A 9,145-nucleotide genomic window follows, 5' to 3' on the forward strand; every position below is an offset into this window, starting at 1 on the left:
CCTCCTCTTTTAGAAGTCTCCAAGCTTGTTTAGCCAGGTGTGCTATATTTTGGCATTCTAAATCCTTAAACCCTAAGCCTCCGTTTATTTTACTCTTGGTCATTTTTGTCCAGCTCTTCCAATGAATGCTTCTTTCCTTTCCATTGTTTGTCTACTAGAATCTCGCAATTTCTGATTCAATTCTCTTGCAAAACGATTTAGGAAATTTGATGATGTTCATGGCATAGACTGAAATTGCCTGTATAAATGCCTTTATCAAAACCTCCTTTCCAGCTTGATTTAATAATTTCTCTTTCCATCATTGCATTTTGTCAAGAATCTTCTCTTGTATCCATTCCAGTGCCTTATTCTTAGATCTTCCCCATCTTGCTGGTAACCCTAGGTATCTTCCAGAATCCTCCCACGACGCCATTCCAGTGATCTCTTCAATGTTCACCCTCCTCTGGATAGATACCCGACTTCCAAAAATCAGTCCGAATTTTTCAGTATTAATTCTTTGTCTTGATGCCTCCGTATATTTGTTTATGATCTGAATTAGTTGATAAATCTCCTCTTCTTGCGCACCTGCAAAAATAATACAATCATCAGCGAATAATAGATGAGTGATAATCAGTGCAGTTGGAGCTAACCTTGTTCAAGAAATAAGGTTATCCCTCAACGCCTTTTCCATGAGAACAGCAAAACTTTTCGCTGCCAAGATAAAGAGATAGGGCGATAGAGGATCTCCCTGTTTGAGATCTCTTTGAGGGTAGATCTTGGTTGACAATTTTCCATTAATTTTAAATCTATAAGTAGCACTTTTCATGCAGCTCATCATCAACTTCACCCATTTTTTACTAAAACCGAACTTTTCCATGACCCTTTTCAAAAAATTCCATTCCAATCTATCGTATGCCTTATTCATATCCAATTTGATGGCTGTGTCTTTGCTTCCAAGATCTCCTTCTCTATTTAATTTGTGAAACACTTCCTGTACTATTACTATATTATCCTGTATGAGTCTTCCTTTTACAAAAGCACTCTGAACTGGAGATATGATGACATCTAGCATTTTCCTTAACCTTCTAACCAAGACCCTTGTTACAATCTTATATATAAAATTACAGCAACTTATGGGTCTAAGATGATTCAGGCCCTCCGGTCGACTCACTTTGGGAATCAAAACAACAGTTGTTTCTCCTAAGTCCTCTGGTAAGATACCATCTTCAAATATTTGTCTCACCACACCACACACTTCTTTACTCAAAATATCCCAATGCTGTTGATAGAATAACCCATTTAAACCATCTGGCCCTGGAGCTTTTAAGCTTCCCATACTAAAGACTGCTTGCTTAATTTCCTTGTCTTTGATCTTTGCCATTAGCTCCTCATTCATCTCTCTTGTGACTCTTATAGGTATATCTCTTATGCACTCTTCCAGGTTTCAATCTCCTTTAGAAGTAAACAGCTTAGTAAAATGTCTTTCTACTAACATCATTATGTCTACTTCTCCTTGTATCTAATGTCCTGTCTCATCTTTCAATTTGTTAATTCTATTCCTCATTCTTCTCTGAATGGTTGTTGCATGAAAGAAGGCTGTGTTTTTGTTGCCCCATTTTAACCATTTCAACCTTGATCTTTGTCCCCAATATTTTTTCTCTTGTTTCCAAAGACCTGATATCTGGTTCTTCAATTCTCTCTCTCTTCTTTGATCTCTATCCGTCATATCAGCCTCTTCCATTTGATGTAGCTCAATTTTCTTTCATTCTATTTCTTTATCTGCTCTTTTAAACTTTCCCTTGCTCCACTTTATCAACTCCTTTTTGCATCTGCTTCTCTTGTAAATTGATTCCAACAATTCCTATTTCCGTCATCCTGTTGCCAACTCCTCCTTATTACCTCTTTGCACTCCTCATGCTCTATTCAAAAAGCCTCAAACCTGAACTCTTTTTTTTTTATCCTAACTTGCGGTTGTGTTTTCAAAATTAAGGCACAATGGTCCGAACTTATAGTCGGATCAGCTTTTAGAATAACATTCTGGTATATATGCAGCCATTTCTAATTTACTAACACCCTATCTAGTCATTCCCTAGTACTAAAGTTGTTTTTTGCATTACTGAACCATGTATATTTATTTCCTTTAAGGTCAACATCCATTAAACCATTATCATATACAAACCTTCTAAAAGTATCTAAATAAATTCGTGGTTGTGGATGAATGCCTACCTTTTCGTCTTGACTTAAAATATAGTTGAAGTCCCCCAAATAATCTTGAGGTTCTTCCCTGCTCCTATTACTTACCGTAAGCTCCTGCCATAGTTTCCTTCGCTTTTGGAAAACTGGGTTATCATACACAAAAATACCCTGCCATTTCAGAATATTATTGATGTTAATATTAGCTTTAATATAGTTATCACACTACTCATAAACATCGATATTAGTATTAGATTTCCATAGCAAACATAGTCCACCGGACAAGCCCCGGAGTTCTACGCAAAATATATTGTCAAAATTAAGCCTTCTTCTTATCCTATTCATTTTTTCTTGACTGGATTTAGTTTCCATTAAAAACACTAAAGCGGCTTTACTTTTTTACATAGATTATACAACTCAGAAATTGTTGGGGCAACTGCTATTCTCCGACAATTCCAACTAATGATACTCATGGCTGAGGTTGGGGCATGTTAAAGCCCGCCTCCTCAGCCATTTGTATTCTCTTAATCTGACCAAAGATATACATAGCTAACTGATACTCCCCTGTGCCCAGAGCAGTGATGCTATTCTTTAATTTCTTGGGTTCCATGTCCTCTTGCTCCTCCTTCCATTCCCTGTTTGTTAGCAATGGAACCTGTTTCTTTTCTCGTTTTCTTTTCAAGTTCAGCTTCAATTCCAACTTCTTAGCTAGTCATGTTTCCCAATTTGTCTGTGCTTCTGTTCCTTTATCTTCATCTTCATCACTTGCTAACTCTACATAGTAGATGATCTCACCCGACTTAACATGCTGACCCACAGATTCATGTTCTCTATTATGAGCTTCCTTGGATAGCTTCTTTAATGCATTCTCTTCCATTACACTCTTCAGCAGTTCTTGATGTTCCTTCCCCTCCGTTCTGGCTTTACACGCTTGTTTTTCTCTCGTTCTTGCTAACATAAGTCTTTTTAATTCCTGGCTTATAGTTTCTTTTTCTTTTTTTTTTCTCCGGGCCCAACTTCCAATCTTCCATTTTATAGCTGTTCACTCCCCTTTTTTCAATTATATAATGATTCAGCCCACTTCCTTCAACGTTCCAAGCTTGCAGATGTAATTCTCCTGTGTAGGGCCCAATATCCCTTATTGGTCCGTTTCCATTTGATTTCTGCACCTCATACCTCTTTTCTCCCTTTGGGCCTTTTTGTTATTGGCCCATTTGTTGTTCCTCTCTTTTATCTCCTTAATGAGATTGCTGAGTTTTTAGGTTGTTCCTAGGTCACGCTGCGTATCATTCTCTTCCTGAAAATCATGGATTTTTGGTACTTCTTCTACTTGCTCTTTTGCCTCTGCCATCTCTTCTTCTCTCCTCATTTGGTTTTTCCAAACACTTTCTTGCCTGATTTTCTGCTTTAGTACTTGCTCAGCCCTAATCCTACTCTCCCCAGAACTTTGTTCATCACTACTATCTCTATCGGGGTCCAGTTGCTCCTGCGCCTGCTCCTCTCCTTCCTCTCTCCATCCTTGTTGTTTTCAGAATCTTCCTCCCATGGTTGGACCAGGTCGTCTTTGGCTTACTCCCAGTCCTGGTGAGTACTTGTTCTTGGTTGGATCCCAGTATGCCATGACTGTTGGATTCTTGCATATTTTCTTCTCATGCCCTAGTATACCACAGTTGAAACAGTAGCTGTCCGGCAGCCTCTCATACTTGAAAAAGACCCACAATGGTCGCGTCTTCTCTATATCTAACCAGAATCCTATAGGCAGAGCATTGGTGATGTTGATGATAACCCTAATTCTCAGATATGGTCTTCTGAGGATGCCATCTACTTTTGAATCTTCAGCCTCGGCCAAGACTCCCAATATTTCGCCGATAAGAATACCTGTCTCTTTGTCCATGAGATCATGTGGAATGCCATGCGCTTGAATAAAAAACTCCATGAAGTCATGATCAACTTCAAAAACTGATTCGCCCTCCCTCCATAATCTAAGATTGACCATATTTCCTTTGACATTCCATGGACCATTCTGAATATTCTGCAGCCCTTTCTTCCTGTCTTTGAAGCTGAATAACATCTTCTTCCAACCAATGTCTATAATTGCAACATCTTGATGGTTTTCCCACATTCCCAGTAAAGCATTCTTATATGTTTTAAAATTTATCTCCTTGTCACTTATTAACTTTCCCACCACATTTAAGCAGTCTTTCTTATATCCCAGTTCTCCAGACTTGTTGAGCTTGATGACTTTTCCTTCGATGCTTTCATGTTGTAGGTTGCTAAAAATGTTGTTGTGTATTTTAGGTTTTCCAATGGTTTTGAAGGTTCATGTTGAGCGAGGATTATGTAGGAATATAGATTTGTGTATTGAAACAAGTTGAAAAAACTCCCTTTTGGAGAAAAACCCAAAGTTCTTAAAAGACTCTCCTATTGAGAGAAGAAGAGCTCCTTAGTGGAGAATCTATAATTTTAAGTTTTTAACAGCGTCATCTTCAATGTCAAGTATGCGTCCACACACCCATACTTTGAGGTTTTCGTAAACTTCATCCCAATCTGAGCTGGAGTTTGAACTCAATGTAACTTGATTAAGAGGTAATATGATTGTTACTTAGTCTAGGCCTCCTCTACAGGTACAGAAGCTAAGAAAATAATTGGTTTGGATTTAGGTTTTTTTAATTAGAATTTGATCCAAATTCATGGTTATAGTGGGCTTAAGTTATTAGCCCATGTGATATAAAACTTTTGTAATTTTGTTATGACATGACCATTATGCTCATTTTGGTTATTCAATTTAGATCCACTTTGTTATTGTTGTGGGGAGGGACCAATTTTTCTCCCTACTTTTCTAGCATTGGTTTGTGGTGTTATGAGTTTTTATATCAACAATAAATTGGCCACTGTCTGGGCCCCAAAAAGAAAAAAGCATTGGTCGCTGTTAAATCAAATATAACTTATGTTACTTCTTAAGATTCAATTAGTTTAACAAATATCATTTCTCCTTACCATTAAGCTACTTAGGAGTCATTGTTTAGCAAAAGTTATTAACGTTAAAAAAAGCAATCTAATTTAATTGAAAAAGTATAGGTAAACAACTCATAACTAACTAATTTTAAACAACTGTAATTAATAATAATTAATTTTATATTTTAAACAATAAATTTAAACAATTATTAATTAATGACAATTAATTAATATGGAGTACAGTTTAAAAATATTTGTTGGCTAAACCCTTGTTGATTATCTAGCGAAATTGTGATTGATTTTCAAATTGTTCTACTAGAATTTTGTTATGCCCCAAAGGATTTTTCTTTCTTTTTCTTTCTTTCTTTCCAACTTTAATTCTCTAATTCTTTTTTTATTCTTCCAAATCCTTTTCTTATCCGAATCCGTTCCTTATTACAACTTTCTTTCCTTCTTCCACTCTTTCTATTCTTCTTATTTTTCTCTAACCCTATCATCATCACACCCTCATTCATATCATAAACTCAAAAAGGGGGGGGGGGAATCCACATTTGAACCCAAGGAGCATGGAAGAAGATGAGAAATTGGTATTTGTGATAAAGAAAAACTTCTCTAAAAGGCTATACACATGTACTAAAAGTCTATTTGATCATGTGTTTGCCGACAAGGTGTTTTCAATAAGAACCATTGACAATGCATTGAAGGCTATTTAGGAGAGGTCGGATGAATTTAGACGAGTGAAATTAGGATCAAACCAATTCTAATTCTTTTTTGAGAACGAGTTAGATATACTCAAAATTGAGAAGGGATCCTCATGGTTATTGAAGGATTATATTTTACATGTTCAGAAGTGGATAGATGCTAACTCTCAAGACTACGAGAAAATTAGTTCTTTTCCATTTTGGATTTAATTCTGGGGGTTTCCAGAAAAATTCAAGAGTGAAGTTAGTCGTAAATTGGGTGAGAAAATTGGTAAGATTATTAATATTGGATTTTCTCTATTAGAAAAAAGGAATCCATAATTCTTAAATCTAGAATTTTGATCAATGTTGATAAAAGGGTGAAGGATCGAATGGTTGCTTTAGAAGGTAAAGTACTGAAAATTGGATTGAGATATGAATGTAGGACTTGATTTGAATTGCAACTCTAGGAGGTAAAAATAAAATGATAGAAATTGGATTGAGATATGAGCGTATTGGGATCTTTTACATTTATTGTGCTCACCTTGAACATGATTCAAAGCATTGCCAGATCTTCATGTCAGACTCCGCTTCAGGTGATATTAAAGTGGAAAGCATTGGCGATTGGATCAAGGTTGGTCAAGTAGAGAAAATAATTGAAAATGACGGTAGTGATACTGCAAGCAATTTTAGCAATTACAATCTAAGCCTTCACAACCAAGAAAAAAGCATGTCCCTTTGAAGAACGGAAGATTGACGGTTTAGAATTCAGAATAAATTCTCGTTGCAAGTATAGTTTCTAAACCAAGCAATCAACCTTTCTTACAAAAATTTTGTTTGTCACTTAAGCAAGTCCAATAAAATTGATAACCGAGTATTTAAACCTCGGGTCGTCTTCTCAAGGAACTGCAGGAAGGTATGACTTATTATTAGCTATGAAAAAGGTAGAATTTTGGGTTTTTAAAATAAGGAACATGTAATTTAAATGACGAGAAAAATAAATTAATAATAATAAAATCTCTTGGCAAGGTATAAGAATTTGGAATTTCTATCCTAGTTATCCTTATCAGATGTGATGAGAATTGGGTTTTAATCCCACTTAGTTAAGTCAAGTGGACTAATTAGCTTGATCCTCAAGTCCTAGTCAATCCCTGTGGGAGGACTAGCTTTAGAGCGATCTAGATCAATTAGAATCTGCCAATTTTAACCACTGCTGAGTTTGACAACTCAAGTGTTACCAATTACCTAACCAAATCCAAAAGAGAAGAAATTATCTAAATTAAATTAAAAGCAATCTTAACTAGAATAAAACAATCATAAATCTGAAATACCTTAAATTGCATTTAAACATAAATTTAAGTCCTAACATGGAAAGATTTATAAATCAAATGGGCAACATAAGTAATTAACAGATAAAAGTATTAGAGTATCTAAAAGTATAAGAGAAATATAAATTGAAGAACATTGAACCTGAAATTAAGAAATAACCATAAACTGAGAAGAATCTTAATTCTAAAAATCTAAATCATAAATCCTAAGAGAGAGGAGAGAACCTCTCTCTCTAAAAACTACATCTAAAACTAAAAATTATGAATTATGAGCTGATGATTATGAATGGGTACATTCCCCCACTTTATATCCTCTAATCTGTATTTTCTGGGCTGAAAACTAGGTCAAAAATAGCACAGAAATCGCTGGAGAAGAAATCTGCCACGTTGATTTTTGCCACTGCAATGTGTCCGCGTGGAGCACACGTTCGTGTTGCCTAGCGTCAGAGAAACTATGGCATATTATATATCAAATCGAAGTCCCAGACGTTAGCTTTCCAACACAACTAGAACCACATCATTTGGACCTCTATAGCTAAAGTTATAGCTGTTTGAGTGCGAAGAGGTCAGGCTGGACAGCTTAGCAATTTCTCCAACTTCTTGTACTCCTTCCACTTTTGCATGCTTCCTTTCTATCCTCTGAGCCATTCCTGTCCTGTAATCTCTGAAATCACTTAACACACATATCAAGGCATCTAATGGTAATAAGAGATTATTAAACATAGGGAACTTAAGGCCAAAGAAGCATGTTTTCAATTAAAGCACATAATTCAATGCAAACATCATGAGGTCTTTTCAAGGTTGTAATGGGGCTAAGGTAAGGGTAAGGGTATATATATATGGCTAAGTGAGCTTTATAAAGTAAATCCTTGATTAGTCTAAGATCTCACCTAACATATACATACTTTATATAATAAAAAATGCTTTACCTAGCTACCCAAATTTTTTCCACTTTTGTATTACATGCTCATGTATCAAACTTATTTTTTGAATTTTGTCCCATGTGCATTGATCCTTTTTATTTTGCATTTGGGGTAATATTATTTTTCTTCTCTTTTCTTTTCTCTTTTTTTTGTATCCCCTTATTTAATTACTTAATATTTTTTTTCAATGCACATGGTAATTTAATTATTTTGATTTCACATGAGCATGCTTCCCAAATTTTTAAATAACTTATTCAATTTAATTCTCTACTTTTCATATCATCCCATGTTCCCATAAAATTCCTCACACTTAAATTATACACAATATCTATCTTAAGCTAACCAAGGATTCAACTTGGGATTTTTATTTTATTTTTCTGCTCAAGGCTAGTAATGTGGTTATGAAAATAGAAGGGGGTTAAAAAGTTCAAAGTGGCTAACAAGGGTGATGTAAAAGGTGGGCTTATTTGGGATAAGTGAGCTAATAACAAATAATGGCCTCAATCATGTGCAAGCATGTAAATACACTAAATAGTGGACATATAGAATGGAACAAAGCAAAGATTGCGATCATAAAGAAGAAAACACACAAGAATAAAAATTTATGGTTAAATAATGTAACCATGTAAATAAGCTCAAAATCTCACAGGTCGTGTGTTCTTAGCTATAATTCATGTTCCAAATACAACTTCAAACAAGTTTAACATAGAAATTTTTTTCAATTTAGATTAGTGAAATACTATAAAAATTTCTTGAAAAAGAAAATATTGCTTCAACCAAGTAGTAACTAAATGCATAAAATCAAACAAATATGCAATTAAATATGCAAATGCAACAATGAATTAACAAAGAAAATAAAACATTGGTGTTGAGAAGAAGGTAACTAACCCATGGAGATCGGTATCGACCTCCCCACACTTAAAGATTGCACCGTCCTCGGTGCATGCTGAGATGTGTAGGTGGATGGGTTGTTCCAACTGATGCTTTTCTTCAAGGATTGTGCAGATGGACTTGTTTGTCTCCCTTTTTAGAAGTGTCTCCCTTTTTCCGTCTTCGGTGGCCAGCCTGAAAGAAGAGAAAAAGAAGA

Source organism: Arachis ipaensis, chromosome B04 (genome assembly GCF_000816755.2).
Source record: "Arachis ipaensis cultivar K30076 chromosome B04, Araip1.1, whole genome shotgun sequence".
In the NCBI taxonomy this organism is placed as follows: Eukaryota; Viridiplantae; Streptophyta; class Magnoliopsida; order Fabales; family Fabaceae; genus Arachis; species Arachis ipaensis.